The sequence below is a fragment of the Vicia villosa genome, linkage group LG4 (assembly GCF_029867415.1).
Source record: "Vicia villosa cultivar HV-30 ecotype Madison, WI linkage group LG4, Vvil1.0, whole genome shotgun sequence".
Classification (NCBI taxonomy): Eukaryota; Viridiplantae; Streptophyta; class Magnoliopsida; order Fabales; family Fabaceae; genus Vicia; species Vicia villosa.
Genome location: NC_081183.1, coordinates 154,468,515 through 154,488,505, shown reverse-complemented (window position 1 = coordinate 154,488,505; position 19,991 = coordinate 154,468,515). Strand labels below are relative to the sequence as shown.

General features: G+C 38.6%; 1 long non-coding RNA gene across 1 annotated transcript; it reads left to right on the top strand.

Moving 5' to 3' along the window:
• The first annotated feature begins 3,179 nt into the window (after window positions 1–3,179).
• LOC131595586 (uncharacterized) lies at window positions 3,180–11,042 on the top strand. Its single transcript, XR_009281950.1, has 3 exons — window positions 3,180–3,269; window positions 4,960–9,011; window positions 10,702–11,042. It is a non-coding gene; the product is annotated as an uncharacterized LOC131595586 (long non-coding RNA).
• The last annotated feature ends 8,949 nt before the right edge of the window (window positions 11,043–19,991 follow it).

Below are 19,991 nucleotides of genomic sequence, written 5' to 3'. Positions count from 1 at the left end.
TGAACCTCTCCCATGCTTCATTGAGAGATTCATTCGAACCTTGAGAGAACACCGCAATAGAAGTTTTCGCTTCCATGAACCTATTGTGAGGAAAGAACCGATCCAAGAACTTCTCTTCTAACTCGTTCCAATTTGTCATGACATTATTAGGTTGATCAAGGTACCATTCCTTAGCTTTTCCAATTAAGGAATGAGGAAAAAGTCTCCTGAACACCTGTTCTTCTTGGTCTTCCGGAGCACCAATTGTTCCGGCAATCTCGTAGAACTTTGTTAGATGAGTAAATGGATCCTCGTGATCTGCCCCTGTGAACGGATTTTGGTATAATAATTGAAGTAACCCCGTCTTCATTTCGGAGTTTCTTCCATTGGCCTGATCACGAGCAAATTGTGCATTGAGACGAGGGCTGTTAACACATGGCCCTCGAGGTGGTGGATCCGCAGCCATTTCTTCCTCAACCAAGTTTTCAACAGGAGTTGAAGAAGAAGATGCCTCTTGTTGCTGTCTTCTTTCCCTAGCTAGTTGTCTCCTCCTACGAGTTTTGCTATTCTCTCTACGAGCAGTCCTCTCAATCTCAGGATCAAAAAGGAGTTGATCTGCAGGTACACGTCCTCGCATAAACTGTAATCTGAAAAACTAACCAAGCAAATTAACAAACACAAGGAAAATAAATTTAGAAACAAGATATTAATTATAAGACTCAATACAAAACCAACTATTGCAATGCTTGCAATATCTAAACAACAATCCCCGGCAACGGCGCCATTTTGTTGAAAGAGTATTGTGGTGTACTTTTCGATATTATCGTCTCCACAGGGATTATTGCGATATCACCGCCGTTCTATAGCCTATTTTGTCTTGAGTTAATGTTACTTTAGTTTTAGGTTTGCAAAAGATCATTCAATTCTTTTAGTAGCAAAGAGTAAATTAATGAAAGTTCTAAGTTAAAGAATATGTATCAAGATTCGATTTCATCGACCTAAATTTGTATGTCTCCTTATAAATAGATGCTTATGAACTTGCTAACGATCAATATAATTACGTATCGACACCTATATCGTCCGTGTCCGCAACGATATAGTTAGATTTACCGTAGTGTTTAACCGACGATTTCTCCACCGTTTAAACAATACAAATAACGTTTTAAGGACCGATACCTAGTAAACATCAAACTCTAAATCCATGTCTGCAACTTATAGTTTGAAAGATGATTAGTTAAGTCTAGATACAAACATTGATGTCTCAAACATTTATACCAAAGGAAAAGCTTTAATAACAAACTAAACCATCTATATTGATCATCACTTGTTCATACACATATATTCACAAGAAAAACATACAAAAGGCTAGGAAGATTACATCTTATCTTGATACAAAAGTGGTTTAGCTATCCATGAGAATGGTAGCTTGCACAAGAAGGTAAGGATGAAGATCAACAAGCATCAAATGGCGATTAATCGACGATCAAGGCTTCCAATCTTCAACTCTATATTTGCTACAGTGTATTTTGCTCTTGTTTCTCTCTAAAATATCTCCAACCTCTTTCAAAAGTGATCTGGCCCATAAACAAATAAACAAAGTTTCGCAGACCGCGCTTAGCGCGGTGCAGCCCGCTAAGCGCGCTATCAATAATTGCTCAAACCGCCCAACCGCGCTAAGCGGGCTCCAGACCTCGCTTAGCGCGGAACTCTCTGCCAGAACTTCCTTCTTTTCTTCAAAAGCGCGCTTAGCGGGCTCAACCCCGCTTAGCGCGCTACCTCTTTTCAGCAATCCTAGGCTTTGGTCTTGGAACATCTTCAAAGTGCTTTTTTCCATGGTCCCAGCTTCCAATTATCTATAAAAACTACAAAATCCAACATAGATTGCAAAGATAAGAACTATTCAACAATAATATAAATATAAGAATAAATATATACCAAATGACAATAAAATACTACTATTAACCACAAAAAGACTTGAGAGTTACCAAAAATTACCTAAGATATTTACACAAATTGGTAACTAACATAGCCGAGAACAAAAGAAAGGAGGCTCTCGAAGCCGAATTATCAAATGTAATGATTAACACAGTTCTAACCAAAAAAGAAGTGACAGATCCAGAGATACATACGAGTTCTAAATCCCTTGGAGATCCAGTTCAAGTCGAAGAGATCATAGGAGAGGAATCGAGTCAGAGGTTAGATGCAATTTACGATGAAGAGCCTCTGGGATTTGAAAAGGACCCAATGGCATCAAATATGAAGATGTTAGCCCAAGACCCACTCGAAGAAGTAAATCTTGGAGACGAAGGTCAAAAGAGGATAACGTACATCAACGCGAAACTAAAACCAGCACTAAAAGCGACGGTCATCAAAATGTTAAAAGAAAACAAAGATTGTTTTGCTTGGGATTACGATGAGATGCCTGGGCTAGGAAGAGATTTGGTCGAACTAAAATTACCAATAAAAGAAGGGAAGAAACCTATAAAGCAGACTCCCAGGAGGTTCGCGCCGGATATTCATTCAAAGATTAAAGCAGAGGTCGAAAGGCTTCTACGTTGCAAGTTCATCCAAACTACAAGGTATGTTGAATGGATTGCTAATATAGTACCTGTAATTAAAAAGAATGGTTCATTAAGAGTATGCATAGATTTTCGTGATCTCAATGCAGCCACTCCTAAAGATGAATATCCCATGCCTGTGGCAGAAATGCTAGTAGACTCAGCCGCAGGCTTCGAGTATTTGAGCATGTTGGATGGATATTCTGGATACAATCAGATCTTTATTGCAGAAGATGATGTATCCAAAACGGCATTTCGTTGCCCAGGGGCAATAGGTACTTACGAATGGGTCGTAATGCCTTTTGGTTTAAAAAAATGCCGGGGCAACCTATCAAAGAGCAATGAATTCTATATTCCATGACTTTATAGAAACATTCATGCAAGTATATATAGATGACATTGTAGTAAAGTCTACCTCAGATATTGTAACACCCCATATTTTCTAATTTTAATTTAATTGGAAATTAAATTATTAATTAGAGATAATTTAGTATTTGGTTGAATTATATGGAAAATGATGAGATATTGGCATTTGGGCCTAGAGTGGTGATTAGCAGAAGAGGGGGTGTTGACTAAGCAAGCCCATTATAATATTTTATTTTATTTTTCATAAAATAAGGAATTTGGGAAAAAGAGGAAGCAGAAGCAGTAGAAGCAGATTTTGGAAAAGGAGAACACGTGAAAGTGAGAAGAGCCAAAGGGGGAGAAGAACTTCGAAGATTCGACTCTGAGGTAAGGGGGGATTCTTCGGGTTAGTATTCCTTATGTGATTGTAGGTAGTATGATTGATTAGGATTGTTGTCTAGTTCAATCGTACGTGTCGGGTTTGGGAATTTTGTTAGGTTTTGATAATCTCGTATGAATTGACATGATTTTGTTGATACTTGTGATATATGATGTTAATACATGTCAATAACTTGTTTGAAATGTGTAATTGTGTGAAAAACAATGATAATTGTGTGTATGTTCGTATGTACCTGAAATTGGGGTATTGTGATATGGTAAATGCTGTCAAAATGGTGATTTTTGCTGTGCAGGTACGTAGGAACCGGTTCCCATGTGGGACGAACCGGTTCCCCCTTGTAAAAACAGAGAAATATGGGTTCTGGGTAGCTGGGAACCGGTTCCCATGTAGGGACAACCCGGTTCCCCATAGTAAAAACCAGAGACGAGACTTTGAAGCTGCCAGGAACCGGTTCCCACGTAGGGACAACCCCGTTCCTGCAGCATTTTTCTAAAAATGTTTTATCTTTGAAAACTCATAACTTTTGATCTGAGTATCCGATTTATGTGCCGTTTTGGGCGTTGCGAAGCTAATGAGATGCTTTATCTGATGAATTGATAAAATGGACAATATCCAACTTTACTTTTTAAACTCGATTTAATTATTAATGAATTGAAAGATAGTATATGTATATGTGCTTATATACATGACTATTGATGCATGTTCTGTATTGGTGATGAGATTGTGATATTCATTGGGTGATGTTGGTTTATAACATGTCGTAAATGAATACATGTTTTGTGATTATTTTGTTGGGTTGTTTGATAATTGGTTACATTGTGTGCAATGAGGTTAGATGTAACGATGCATGAACGTGGTGATGATTGATGATTTATGAATGTTAATATACTTTTAATATTAACATGTGAACTGTGGTGAATGTATGTGTGATATGTTTGTATGAATGCTAAGAATATATACATGCTTATTGGTGATGATTTGGTGATGATAATGAGACGATGTGTTACATCGGATTGGTGATGTTGTAAGCATGTTATATGTTGCATTCATTGGCATACATTTTTGGTGATGGATCCCGGTGATGAAAGTGGATCAAAATGGTGAGCATGATTCCCAGTGTGTGGAATCGGTGCTGGACAAAATGGTGAGCATGATTCCCAGTGTGTGGAATCGGTGCTGGATAAAATGGTGAGCATGATTCCCAGTGTGTGGAATCGGTGCTGGACAAAATGGTGAGCATGATTCCCAGTGTGTGGAATCGGTGCTGGATATTTGGTGAGCATGATTCCCTGTGTGTGGAATCGGTGCTGGTTAAACTGTATCTCAGTGATGAGGATATCAGTTGGATGGGTATATCCCATGTATGGTACCACATGCATAGTGTCAGTTTAATCATATGCATTGGTTATAACATGATTGGATGGAATTCAGTGTTATGCCTTGGTGTGTTTATATGATTGATGTATTAAGAATATGTTGTTAATATAACTTGATCATTGGTATAATTGATGAGTTGTGGGCCGATGGCCAATATGGTTGGATTGATGTTTACTTGTTGTAATAATTCTGATTATATGTATGATTGAGTGGATGATAATTACTATGAGATTTTATTGCTTATGATTGCATAATGCTTATTAATTCGAATGAAACTCACCCTTACTTTGATGATTTCAGATTAAGGATGTAGCGGCGTCTTGATTGGGTGAAGATAGCTTATAGGCTAGCCCTTAGTTCGTGTCGAGTCATGCTCTGATTGTAACACTGGGGAACGCTAGTTTAGAGACGAATTATTATGTCGGTCTTTGTTGTTTATAATTGTATTAGAGAACTTGCATGAATGATGATGATTATGCAATGTTATGAATTATAATCCGCTGTGTTGAACATGAATTGTATTTATGTTAAATGGTTCCTCGTGTGGCATGACAAATGACTATAGTATTTTATGTTAAAGAAGTTGTGACATCCTTGTATTTCATGTTTACTCTGAATTTTTATTATATTTTCCGTGGGGGTTTTAGAAGGGTGTTACAATAGTGGTATCAGAGCATAGTCGGTCCTTGTGACCAGAGTCTTGTTGTTAATTCCTGTCGGTATGCGACATGTGTGAGAAACACTGTCGGTACCCAGTGTGTTCTAACGGTTTGCTTGCAGAAGTGGGATTGAAAGTAGTGGGGGAGAAGTCATGCTTCTCGGATATGTCTCAGATGCAAGATGTTAGAGTGATGCGTAGGGCAGTAGTACAAGAGTGTGGAGTTATTGTTTTCTGAAGCGAAGGTGACATGGACTGAAGACCGTGGTTGTTGTTCAGTCGGGGTGTTTCGGAGTAGATGATGGTTATTTCTGAGAAATGGAATTTGGAAGTTGTGATGCTTCAAGTGCTACTGACGTACTGCGATGTTGTTGTATGAGTAGCCCTATGTGAAAGGTCGCTGTTGAAGCAGTGGTTAAAGGAAGTATTGTAGTAGACCTTGTCGTAGGATTACTAGTAATTAATTGAGATGATAGTAGAGGTTATCGATGTTGTTGAGAAAGTTTTGAAGTGCGATTAATGCAAAGAGACGAATATGATCTCAAGGATAAGAAGGTTGATGATGGCGTACATGAATTTGGTTTCAGGATGTTGCAGAAATCGAACTTCAGCGATGAAATGTGTTGTTTAAGTTATAAGAAGTTTGGAAGTGAAGAGATGTGATAAGATGATGTTAATAATGAGATTAATTCGAAGAGGATGAGTTTTGGAGCAGAATTTTCGTAAGCAAATCGCAGGAAGATTGCTGAATCGTTATGAAACTTCGAAAATTCATAACTGGAGTTCTAGACACCCGATTTGAGTTCCGTTTGAAGCGCCGGAAAGCTAACGAGATGAACTTTGTTATAAAAATGGTTGCAGCAGCTGTAACATATTTAATTGTGTCAGGATGATGTTAGAAAGAGGTGAAGTTACGGTTACACATGTCCTTAGAACTAGACTTGTTCGTTGGTACCGCACGAGACTACGGCGTCAGAGTTGAACGGATTGAAAGAATAATGAGAAGGCTTGTTGTGAAGCAATTTTAGGAATAGGTGTTCCAATTGAGGAGTTCTGGAGATATCCTATAGAGTGTCGCAGCATGGCGTCGGTGTTGCATTTTTGGATAACAATTAGAAAAGTCATGTCTTGAGCTCTGAGTGTCGGATTAATGTACGGTTTGAACCCATGAAGAGGTGAGATTATGTTATAACTTGTGGAAGAGTTATAAATACAGTAGAGTGGTCCTATGAGGAGATATTATGATGTTGGATAAAGAGGCTAGACTAGTGTTGAAATAGGAATGCTTATTACCGCGATTGTTCGGAACGAAGTCGAGTAGAATATGTCCTTAATAAATAAGCGGATAAAGATGATTTAAATATTGATGGATTTGAGTGATGAAGGAATCATTAGGAAAAGTGAAATAGACTTTGGAACCATTTGTGGTATATTGTGATGCGTCGTTGATGGGTTTGGATGGTGTATTGATGTAAAACCAGTAAATAGTAACTTATGCGTCGGACGATCAAAAGCGCAGGAAAGGAATTATCTGACTCATGATTTAGAATTGGCAGCCATGGTTTTGTTTTGATGTTGCAGTGACATTATTTGTATGGTTCGAGGTTGCCTCTAAAAATGTCGATGCTGATGGTGAAAGAGTTGGATTTAATTGAACAATTCAGAGAATTAAGTTTGGTATGTGAAGGTGCTCCTACTAATGCTAGATTGGGTATACTGAAACTGACTAACGATATTCTAGACGAGATTAGAGAAAGTCAGAAAGCTGATGTTGAGTTGATCGATAAGTCGACCTTGAATTACAAAGGTAAAGACGGTGAATTCAGAATTGACGAGGATGGTGTAATGAGGTCTAGAACAAGTAGGTTGTGTTTCAGATGTTACCGAGTTGAAAAAGAATATTCTAGAAGAAGGACACCGTAGAGAATTATTAGACTATGACAATGTTGATGAATTTGGGTGCAAACTCGGAAAAGACGCTATTATGTAGTAACAACGGTCTATGCTTAAATATGATTGTCGGCTATCTATTGACAAATTGAGGACTTGATCACCCTTAATCTCTTGTTGATAATAGGCGGAATTATAAAGATAGTATAAGATTGCTTGTTACCTTAATGGTATAAGATGTGATGAATGCTGAGATGTGAGAATGACCACTCACCATATTGTGGAAAATTAAGAAGAAGTGAATATGAAGGAGTGCAAAGCATTGGACGGTGACTTAAGACGAGTAGTCGTAGTCGTACAGCGAAAGTATGATGTAAAGTGGTGTTATGAGTGCTACTCGTGAGCAGTCAGAATTAATATGTCGGGGTTCTACATGGAGAATATGTGTTTATCTATATGTTGGGTTTAGAATCTCGTGGACGTAAGGATGTCGTGCCAAAGGATTATGACCTTTTGAATAATTGCCGAGATGATGGATATCCTATTACGGTTGTACGTAGTTAACGAGTAGGTATTCGGAGAAGTTAAGAAGAAGAATTGATATTACATGATGCTATAATAATCTTATGATGTTGTAAGGTATTGTGTGGATTTCTAATTGAAATGAAGGATTATACTCTACGAAGGACGAAGTTGATTTCATTCTTAGTGGAGAGTGGGACTCAGTTGAGCTATCTTGTAAGCAATGGTATATTGAGGATGATGAGCTATGTAATTATAACTACTGATGTGCACTCATTTCCATAGTTGGAATGTTTAATAGATGAAGTAAATCAGGAATTTGTTTTTGAGTGCGAGTAAGTATTGACGAGTGGTGAGTTAGAACCATGGATGGTAAAGAATGATTCTTGAACGAATGAGTAAAGAGGGCCAGAGTTGGGTATAACCTAGAAGTCTAATTGATAATGATGGTTGCAATGACAGAATGTAGCATATTGGGTAATTCTGGTGTGACCTAAGAGGGGCCAGACAATTGGAATTCAATGGTATAGAAATATGAGTATTGGGTTCTTGAAGGAAGCAGTTGGTAAAGAATGTAAGTATTACTTTATCGCTCAATTGGAAGAATGTGCCTAAGGTTAGTACATGGGTAAATGGAATCCATTACTACAGTGTTGATCAGTTGTGAACATACCATGGATTGTGTAATTGTATTATTCAGTTATTGAGTGTATTGTATGGATCACACCTCGAAGTTTCATTGCTGTTAACCGTTGGAGCTATAGCGAGTGGTATACCTTGGAAATGGTCAAATGCAACGTAAGAACTGAATTGAATGCATGAGACATGCTTATGTTGGTTATGTCAGATGAACTTGGAGGTTCGACTAAGAAAGTGTTAATTGAGAATAGGAGAGTCAGATGGAGGACTTCTATTTGGAACTATTCACTGGAAGTATGTTTTCGAGGACGAAAACTATTTTAGTGGGGGAGAGTTGTAACACCCCATATTTTCTAATTTTAATTTAATTGGAAATTAAATTATTAATTAGAGATAATTTAGTATTTGGTTGAATTATATGGAAAATGATGAGATATTGGCATTTGGGCCTAGAGTGGTGATTAGCAGAAGAGGGGGTGTTGACTAAGCAAGCCCATTATAATATTTTATTTTATTTTTCATAAAATAAGGAATTTGGGAAAAAGAGGAAGCAGAAGCAGTAGAAGCAGATTTTGGAAAAGGAGAACACGTGAAAGTGAGAAGAGCCAAAGGGGGAGAAGAACTTCGAAGATTCGACTCTGAGGTAAGGGGGGATTCTTCGGGTTAGTATTCCTTATGTGATTGTAGGTAGTATGATTGATTAGGATTGTTGTCTAGTTCAATCGTACGTGTCGGGTTTGGGAATTTTGTTAGGTTTTGATAATCTCGTATGAATTGACATGATTTTGTTGATACTTGTGATATATGATGTTAATACATGTCAATAACTTGTTTGAAATGTGTAATTGTGTGAAAAACAATGATAATTGTGTGTATGTTCGTATGTACCTGAAATTGGGGTATTGTGATATGGTAAATGCTGTCAAAATGGTGATTTTTGCTGTGCAGGTACGTAGGAACCGGTTCCCATGTGGGACGAACCGGTTCCCCCTTGTAAAAACAGAGAAATATGGGTTCTGGGTAGCTGGGAACCGGTTCCCATGTAGGGACAACCCGGTTCCCCATAGTAAAAACCAGAGACGAGACTTTGAAGCTGCCAGGAACCGGTTCCCACGTAGGGACAACCCCGTTCCTGCAGCATTTTTCTAAAAATGTTTTATCTTTGAAAACTCATAACTTTTGATCTGAGTATCCGATTTATGTGCCGTTTTGGGCGTTGCGAAGCTAATGAGATGCTTTATCTGATGAATTGATAAAATGGACAATATCCAACTTTACTTTTTAAACTCGATTTAATTATTAATGAATTGAAAGATAGTATATGTATATGTGCTTATATACATGACTATTGATGCATGTTCTGTATTGGTGATGAGATTGTGATATTCATTGGGTGATGTTGGTTTATAACATGTCGTAAATGAATACATGTTTTGTGATTATTTTGTTGGGTTGTTTGATAATTGGTTACATTGTGTGCAATGAGGTTAGATGTAACGATGCATGAACGTGGTGATGATTGATGATTTATGAATGTTAATATACTTTTAATATTAACATGTGAACTGTGGTGAATGTATGTGTGATATGTTTGTATGAATGCTAAGAATATATACATGCTTATTGGTGATGATTTGGTGATGATAATGAGACGATGTGTTACATCGGATTGGTGATGTTGTAAGCATGTTATATGTTGCATTCATTGGCATACATTTTTGGTGATGGATCCCGGTGATGAAAGTGGATCAAAATGGTGAGCATGATTCCCAGTGTGTGGAATCGGTGCTGGACAAAATGGTGAGCATGATTCCCAGTGTGTGGAATCGGTGCTGGATAAAATGGTGAGCATGATTCCCAGTGTGTGGAATCGGTGCTGGACAAAATGGTGAGCATGATTCCCAGTGTGTGGAATCGGTGCTGGATATTTGGTGAGCATGATTCCCTGTGTGTGGAATCGGTGCTGGTTAAACTGTATCTCAGTGATGAGGATATCAGTTGGATGGGTATATCCCATGTATGGTACCACATGCATAGTGTCAGTTTAATCATATGCATTGGTTATAACATGATTGGATGGAATTCAGTGTTATGCCTTGGTGTGTTTATATGATTGATGTATTAAGAATATGTTGTTAATATAACTTGATCATTGGTATAATTGATGAGTTGTGGGCCGATGGCCAATATGGTTGGATTGATGTTTACTTGTTGTAATAATTCTGATTATATGTATGATTGAGTGGATGATAATTACTATGAGATTTTATTGCTTATGATTGCATAATGCTTATTAATTCGAATGAAACTCACCCTTACTTTGATGATTTCAGATTAAGGATGTAGCGGCGTCTTGATTGGGTGAAGATAGCTTATAGGCTAGCCCTTAGTTCGTGTCGAGTCATGCTCTGATTGTAACACTGGGGAACGCTAGTTTAGAGACGAATTATTATGTCGGTCTTTGTTGTTTATAATTGTATTAGAGAACTTGCATGAATGATGATGATTATGCAATGTTATGAATTATAATCCGCTGTGTTGAACATGAATTGTATTTATGTTAAATGGTTCCTCGTGTGGCATGACAAATGACTATAGTATTTTATGTTAAAGAAGTTGTGACATCCTTGTATTTCATGTTTACTCTGAATTTTTATTATATTTTCCGTGGGGGTTTTAGAAGGGTGTTACAGATATCAGTCATCTCGATCATCTGGGCCAATCACTCGAAAGAATGAGGAAACATGGCCTGAAGATGAATCCCCTCAAATGTGCTTTCTTTGTGCAGGCAAGTGATTTCTTGGGTTTCGTAGTCCACAAGAAAGGGATAGAAATCAACCAAAATAAGACGAAAGCTATAATGGAAACCAAGTCTCCATCCACGAAGAAAGAACTGCAATCTTTATTGGGAAAGATAAACTTCTTAAGAAGATTTATCTCTAATTTGAGTGGACGCACGCAAGCTTTCTCACCTCTACTACGGCTTAAGCAGGGAAAATTTGAATGGCGTGCTGAACATCAAGAAGCTTTTGATAAAATCAAGCAATACTTGATTCATCCACCAATTCTATCTCCCCCAAATGGGAAGAAACACATGCGCCTATACATTTCAGCTTCAGATAAAACAATAGGCAGCATGTTGGCACAAGAAGATGAAAATGGCATCGAAAGAGCCATTTATTACTTAAGTAGAGTACTCAATGATGTAGAGACTAGATATACCGCGATAGAAAAACTCTGCCTTTGCTTGTATTTCTCTTGTATCAAACTTAAGTATTATATAAAGCCAGTTGATGTTTATGTTTCGTCTCATTGTGATGTTATTAAACATATGTTATCTAAGCCAATATTGCATAGTCGAATTGGTAAATGGGCTTTAGCCCTTACTGAATATTCACTGATACTTCAGCCTCTCAAGGCGATGAAAGGTCAAATTGTGTCAGATTTCATTGTCGACCATGCAGTAGTTGAGAGTCATCAACAGTATGTGGATCTAAAGCCTTGGAAGTTATATTTCGATGGTTCGACTCATAGAGAGGGAACCGGAGTTGGAATACTAATAATTTCTCCTGATGGAATTCCAACAAAGCTTAAGTATAAAATCGAAGGCCCTTTATGCTCCAACAACGAAGCTGAATACGAAGCATTAATCGCTGGACTTGAAGCTTTGTTAGAATTGGGGGCAACCAGAGTCGAAATTAAAGGAGACTCTGAATCGGTCATTAAACAACTGACAAAGGAATACAAATGCATCAAAGAAAATTTGATCATGTACTTTGTCATAGCAAATAGGTTGCTCAAGAAATTCGAATATGTGGAATTAAAACACGTCTCAAGGACCAACAGCCAAGAAGCAAATGACTTGGCACAGCTAGCTTCGGGATACAAGGTATCAAAAGAGAAGTTAGAAGAATTGATTGAAGTAAGAGGGAGAACAATGTCTACTAAACTTTCCCCAAGTGATCTGGAGAATTCACAATTAGGTTACGCCAACAAAGAAGAGTTTGAAATACTAAACATAGACTCATTGGCAGATACAGATTGGAGGAGTCCAATAATAAACTATCTAAAACATCCTTCGATAGATACAGACAGGAAGGTAAAGTATAGAGCCCTGTCATATTTCCTGATGGGAAACGAATTGTTTAAGAAAACCCCTGAGGTGTATTGTTGAAATGCTTGGGTGAAGCAGAAGCATATTTAGCTCTTTCGAATGTACACAGTGGAGCATGTGGTGCACATCAAGCAGGACACAAAATGAAATGGCTTCTGTTTCGTTATGGAATGTATTGGCCTTCCATGTTAAAAGACTGCATAGAGTTTACGAAAGGGTGTCAAGAATGTCAAGAACATGCAGGTATCCAACACGCCCCAGCAAACGAATTAAGTACAATAGTGAAACCTTGGCCTTTTAGGGGATGGGCACTAGATTTGATTGGAGAAATTCACCCCAAGTCGTCTAAAGGTCAAAGATACATATTAGTAGGAATAGACTACTTCACAAAATGGGTCGAAGCAATACCACTGGCGAATGTGGATCAAGAGGCCGTGATTGAGTTTATTCAGAAACATATTATATACAGATTTGGAATCCCAGAAAGTATAACTACTGATCAAGGATCGGTCTTTACTGGGCGGAAAATGCAAGACTTCGCCAAAGAAATAGGTTTCAAATTATTTACTTATACACCTTACTATGCTCAAGCAAATGGACAAGTTGAAGCAGCAAACAAGATAACAATTGGCCTTATCAAAAAACATGTGGGGAAGAAACCCAAGAATTGGCATAAAACTTTGGACCAAGCACTTTGGGCTTGTCGAACGTCTCCAAAAGAAGCTACAAATACAACGCCTTTCCAACTGACGTTTGGTCATGACGCAGTACTCCCAATCGAGATATATCTGCAGTCAGTAAGGATACAAAGACATGCAGATATTCCTCCCAACGTATACTGGGAGTTAATGATGAATGAGTTAGGAGATCTGGACGAAGACAGACTTCGAGCGTTGGAGATAATAAAAAGACAAAAGGAAAGAGTATCCAGAGCATACAACAAAAAGGTGAAAGGTAAAACGTTTATTAATAATGACCTAGTTTGGAAAGTTATTTTACCTATAGATCGAAAGAATCAGGCACTTAGTAAATGGTCCTCACACTGGGAAGGACCCTTCCGAATCTTAAAGGTATTTTCGAATAATGCTTACGAAATTGAAGAATTAGCAGAAGATCGTAGGATCTTAAGAGTAAACGGGAAATATCTGAAGAGATATAAACCAAGCATGTACGAAGTAAAGATTGCAAAAACGTAGATATTCAAGGTACTACGAAAGCCAAAATGGTCAAACCATTACCAAAATGGCCTTATAATCAAAGTATATGATAGGTAAAGTAAAGAGACAGAGAAACACCAAAATATTTGTCATTTAAAAGGCAAAAGTGCATGCATTACAAAAGAGATCTAAGAACGTGACCCAAGAACATTTGAGATTACAAAAAAGAAAACATGAAAACCTAGGGCAAACACTTGCTAATTGATCCTTTGATCTAGTCCTTTTAAGGACAGCACAGGCAAGCTTTCTGCCTCGAACATATCTATAGATCCAGAGGTGCGCATCCTCCTCACTATACCCTTTTTGAGGAATATGTAAGAGAGGAGTCTCCCATATGGAAGACACGTCACATTCCCTTGACGGGTAGCAGCCATAGAAACGGCTTCAACGAGCCCTTTGTAAATCATCAAGGGAAAGTTGTTTTTCTTCCCTCGAAGGCCACAGAGAATGAACTCTAAGTCCTCGACCATGATGCTATTTTCGTCATGCTTCCGAGGATGGAAGTTACCCACAAGCATTTGATGCCAAATCCTTATAAACTTGGCACTGAAAGGATCATTGTCCATGAGAGTCCTCAACAAAAGATGAGTGGTCATGTTGAAGCAGTTATCATCAAAAGTCTCCCCATAATTGTTACATCTCATCAAGTTAGCAATGGTGGTAGGAGTGATGCTAAGATGAGCATGTCGAACCTCAGAGACTATCGTGGTTCTACCTTCGGGATCTATGCGTAGAGACGCAAACATCCAGAAATCCGCTAGCATGTTAGGGTAAACAGAACCCTCCAGGATTTCGCCATAGTAGAAATCCAGCTCTTGGTTAGCAAAGAGAGTATTGAGGCTGATGAAGTTGTCCTCAAGTTCTTCCTCAGAAATTTTGAACTCCTTTTTGATACAAGCTCTGATGTTGTTATAAGAAAGAGGTACAGCCATTTCAGAAAAGAGAGCTTAGAGGAAAAAAGGATACTTTTTCTGTTGTTTGTGTTTAAGGAAATGCAAGAAAAATGAAATTGTAGACGAAAGTTGATAAAACAAGAATGAAGAGATAAATGTGATGTTAAGCCCTTATATAGACCTGGGGCAGTAAGGGGCGGTTTAAATTTTAATGATTGATTGGACAGCGTTTGGTATTCCAAAAAGAGAAGTTATGGCTTCCGCCGTTTCCCGCCTTGGGAAGTTGAGAAGTAATCATGAAAACTGATGCACGCACGTCTCAAAGAAACGTTTTGAAGAAAGTGACGTCACCATTTAATGATGATTACGGCTAAGGGAGTAGAAACGTTAAGTCTAAGAGTAAGGATGCTGCGAAGGATAGTCAGATCATATGTGTTGCATTAATTGAAATCACTGTGGAAAATCTGAAAATATATTTTGGCAGAATCTGAAAGATTTGCTGAAAAATAGTGCTTGCGAATATTGGAAACATGGACAAAGTGAAAAAATAAAAGTCAAGCATACATATATATTTCCATGAAGGGTTTGGTTACAAAACGAAGGTGCAGCATTATAACAAAATACAGAGTTTGAAGTAACTAGTTAAAGTCCTCAAGGAGACTATTTTTGATCTTCGAATATTGAGTTTCCCATGAAGACATACGAAGCTCGAGTAATGCCTGTTATTTCTTCAGTCCTTCAATCTCTGGCACTAACTTTTGGGCAGTTTCGAAATGTTTAATCCCCAATTGCGCCACTTCGAGCAAATCTTGTTGGTTGGCCTTTTGAATGGTTGCCTGACGAGTTTCAGCTTCCTTTATTTTCTCTTCGAGTACTTTTATCTCTTGTTTCCAGGAGTTGATATTCTTCTCACAGTCGTCATATACTTTCTGATTCTCTGAATGTTTTAGCTTGAGGGCCTCACCTTATTTGGTTGCATCCATAGCAGAGTTCCATGAAGAGTTGTGAGAGGCCATTTTTTCGCTTAACTGATCGTCGACATTTTGTTTTCGAAGAATATTGGCCTGGAGTTGTTCGACTAGAGAACCTAGCAAGACAATTACCTCTGAAACTTCTTTTGAGACTTGAAACAAGTCCACTTTCTTCAAAAGTTGATTCAAGCTATGACTCTTAGTAGGATTCTGACTAAGAACATCCGCAAGGTTGGTCTCAAAGAATTTTTCTTTTATCTGACGAAGGAGACCAGGGATGTCCTCCTTGTCACCAGATTCTACAGGAACAGCTGGAGAGACATCAAGTTCAGAAGACGAAGTAGTGTTCACATTCATCATGGCCTTCAGGAAACTGAGGGGGTCAGTTTGCTTAAGCCGTTCCTGTTCTGAAGGAGTGAGTTTCGCAGAGATAGGCGTCGAAGTTGCCCCAGGAGCAACTTTTGTGTCAAAGGTTGAAGTTTCTTGAGGATTGTTTTTATCCGGTTTAGAAATTTCCTCCATGGCATCTTGTTCAGACACAGTATCTTCACTACCATTTGGTCGCTGATTCGCATTATCACTACCTGAGCATGGATGATCTTCTCCCAGGTTTTTACCTTGGTGGGTAGGTGGGGATTCATCAGTGGAATGGCTTTCTTCGACTGGCGCATTAGGAAAGATGGTGGCAAGAGGCCTAACATCTTCAAGAACTGGTGAGAGAACATGAGATTTGTTTTGAGAAACATATGCGTTAAACAAACCAGAATTAATCATAGTGACAAAGTTCTGAGGAGTTTATTGATGAAAATGAAGAGGTTATGATTACCTTGGAGTTTGTCGACATTAATGGTAAGGTCGGAAGCCTTAAGATCCGAAGTAGCAGTGCCAGTATCATCCTGCAATAACAAGGTAAGATGTTAATTTGATCGTTTAGTTAAAATTTATAAGATGATTTCGGGTTGAAACCCAAATACCTTGGGTGGAATGTTGTCTGGACTCGAATTGTGGCTTTCGACAACAAAAGCATTGCTGGCAGTTTTTAAAGGTGATTCTTCAGAAGACGCCTTGTCGCTAGAGGAAACGACTTTAGAGGAACCTGACCCTTTCTCTTTTCCCAAAGGGGTAACAGCTTTTTGTCTCTTTCTATGTCCTTGCCTAGTACGGGGAGGAGATTTGTCTTCATCATCTGAGACAACCGTTGAGGAGACTTTCCGCTTCGAACCTGCCGGGGGTTTCGAGCTCTGGAAAATATGAATTGAGCAAAGTAAGTACTACTCATAGATTGTACAAGATTAGAATATAAAGTGGGTATGTACCGTGGGCCTCTTATCAGTGGTGACAGAATCACTCTCATTCGGCTTGTTACTCTTAGACGCTTCAGAATCCTTCTGTGCAGAAGCTTCTTTGATCTTTCTCTTTCGAGCGACGGCTGTAGTTGAAACTGGGATCAGTATATCAACAAAGAAAAGAAAAAGTTAGTCGAAAGATTGCCTGAGCCCAAACCTTCAGGTATTGGAGTCAAGACACGAACATGTACAAGATCTATATGAAGATGCCCTTTGAAAGTATCCAGGGTATGCTTAGTCGGAACCACTCGTTCGGCGCGTTTTTTAGTACTTTCTTGAAGAATTTTGAAAGCGCTTCCACACACAAACCAGTCTGGAAAAGGAGGGCTTAGGGCCACACCAAAATCAGCACTTAGCAATGGAGGGAATCTTGGAGGATTAAGTTTGAAAGCCACTTTATAACATAGTTCTGGTCGAACAGACGGGGGCAATTTCAACTTATCCAATTTAGCGAAAAACTTTTCGCGTAAAATGACTGCAGCTTCACGAACGGTCCGACTAAGATCATCAGGCCTGTAGATAGTTTCAAAGAATTTTTGAAAGGCTTGGATTTCTTTAATATGAGTCGAAGTACCTTTGTGAAAATTCTCCTGCACATCAGCAAAAGCTGTAGTTAGTTCTTGAGTAAGACTATCGGCATCAAAGATTTGTGTGGTGTAATAACCCGTCCACCATTGGTGAAAATCTGGTGTAGAATAAAAAGCAGGTTCGAAGGAAATAGGAGAGAGATTGGTAACGCCAACATATTTGTTGATTTTTGATTCACACTCTTCTTCAGATAAATGCAAGGTATGGAAACACATATGGTTCCTTTTATCGTACAAACATTTGGGTTTTATTTGAACCAACCCAAACTGTCTCGAGACTAGATTTGGTTGATAGCATACAAGAACACATTGGCCTTTGGATGGTCGAAGACGGTGATAAAACAGCCTTGGAGTAAGAAAGGCTTCCCAAATTTCCATAGACTCAGTTTGTTGATCCTGAGATATTGATGGGAACCTTCGAGTGAACCATTCAGGACCGACTGTTCTGTGTACGAACGGAGCCATAGAAGGATCGAATTGATTACGCTGGGCGAACATCATTATATATGCTAGAAAGTGTTCACGGAGTTTCCCAGTCTCTTCTTTCGGAGTTAGGTAAGCCAACCTGGTTCCTTCTACAGTTCGATTTCTGATCTTATTATCTTCTTCATTGAAGATGCCTCGAAAGGGAAGATGAGTTTCAAAAGTAGCGTTAAGCCACAACTGCAATAGCCAGAAAGGACCAGCAAAAAGCAAAGTTCTATTTTTGTAGTTTTTAGTAAGGTTCGCGGCTTCGCTAAGGTTCTCATAAAGAAATCCTAGGATTAGCTGGTTCAGGTTGAGTTTCTTTCCAGCATGTAGCTGATTAGCCATACAAAGATATCTCTTTGCAACCTGTATGGACCTTGAGCAGAAAACACATCGTGAGAGCCATAGTGCTAGGAAAGCAATATGCTCTTCATCGGAGACCTCTGCTTGCGTTGTGTTATGGTGCTTCTGAATGAATGCAGTGTAAGTGACTGTTGCCTCATTGAAATTAATAGTATCAGTATCCATATCATTTGGGTCAAAGGTTTCCCCAGTTGGTCGAAGTCCTGTAATAGCAGCTATATCGAAAAGAGAGGGGGTGACCATTCCACATGGAAGGTGGAAGGTGTTGTGGGAAGCATCCCAGAAGTGAACCGCTGCTACTAACATGGGTTGGTTATACTCTAAGCCCTTTTTGGATAATTGAATTAAATCATATATTCCTAATGTTTTCCAGAAGGATTCCTTCTTTCCTTCTACTTTCGTTAACCAGGCATAGTATAGTTCAGGATCTTTGGCTAACGGGATTGACCTAAACACTTTCACAAAGTTGGTCATATAGTTTAACCTAATTTTCGTCAAGACCAAAGGGGTTGCAGTTGAAGCTTCTTCAGCATTATCAGGTTCTCCTAGAGATGAATGTCCATCTTCATCTATCTTAATCTTACTAACTAAGGGTCTAGTTTTATAATAAGCAGGAAAGAATTTGTTCATAGATGGATTGTTTTCGCCTGGTAACGGACCCATTAAAGCAAGAGGTTTTCCAGAAAGTTCAAAGGGGATGATTACCTGAGAAGCGTAGATAGCGTGCACCTCTGCAGTATTAGGGTTTGGTATGTGTTCTTGTTCTCCTAACTGCGTTGGATTTTGGAGCTTTAGAACAGGATGAAGAACATTTGAAGGTGAAGCCATGGAGAAGTTTGATTAAGAAAATAGGTTTTGAAGGGACTGAAGTTGTTCTTTTGAAGGAGAATGAAGAAATAGGAGTGAAAGGTGTATAAAAGTGCAAGGTCAAGTATTTAAAGGTTTGACGGAAACCCTTTTAAATTTTTTGGGTAAAAACCAAGGGACACGCGGCAGGGATTGATTTAATCCAACGGCGGTCGAATAAATTAGCTTTACTCCTAGTATGTAGGAGTAATGATCAAGAAGTAAGGTCAAAAACGTGGGAATGTAAGTTATGAGAAGACATCTTTGAAAATGACAAGACGTTTTTGGAAACAGGGTCATCAATGATTATGACGTCAGTCAGCAATCTTGGAACTTTCAAAGATAAGTAAGGGACGAAATCTTATGACGACAAGAAACGCCTATTTCTCTCGTTTTTCGAAACAGGCATTTATTGGGGGCAATTTGTTACCTGAAGATTTCGTTTTGCACACATGGTCCTTCGAAGGATAAAAACTCGAAGGAAGGATGGTTACTGATGACCATCTTTGAAGATAAAAATGGCTCCTGATGGCCATGCTTCGAGAATGAAGATTTCTAAGTTATAACGAAGATAGTGAATGCTGAAGCTAGTAGGAGTATATGTCTTCGAAGACTTAGACAGATTTCGTGAAATATGTTAAGTATTGACACTTAGCGTGCTTTTGTAGTGTTTTAATGTTAAATACACTGCCACACGTCGAAGAAGGACTTAGGCGGGAGGATTTGAAATTCGAAGACGGTTTCGTAACTGTCTAAAGACAGATGGCGTTCCTGAGGTTCTTATGAGAAACGTGGCATTAGATTAGCGTAGGACCGTT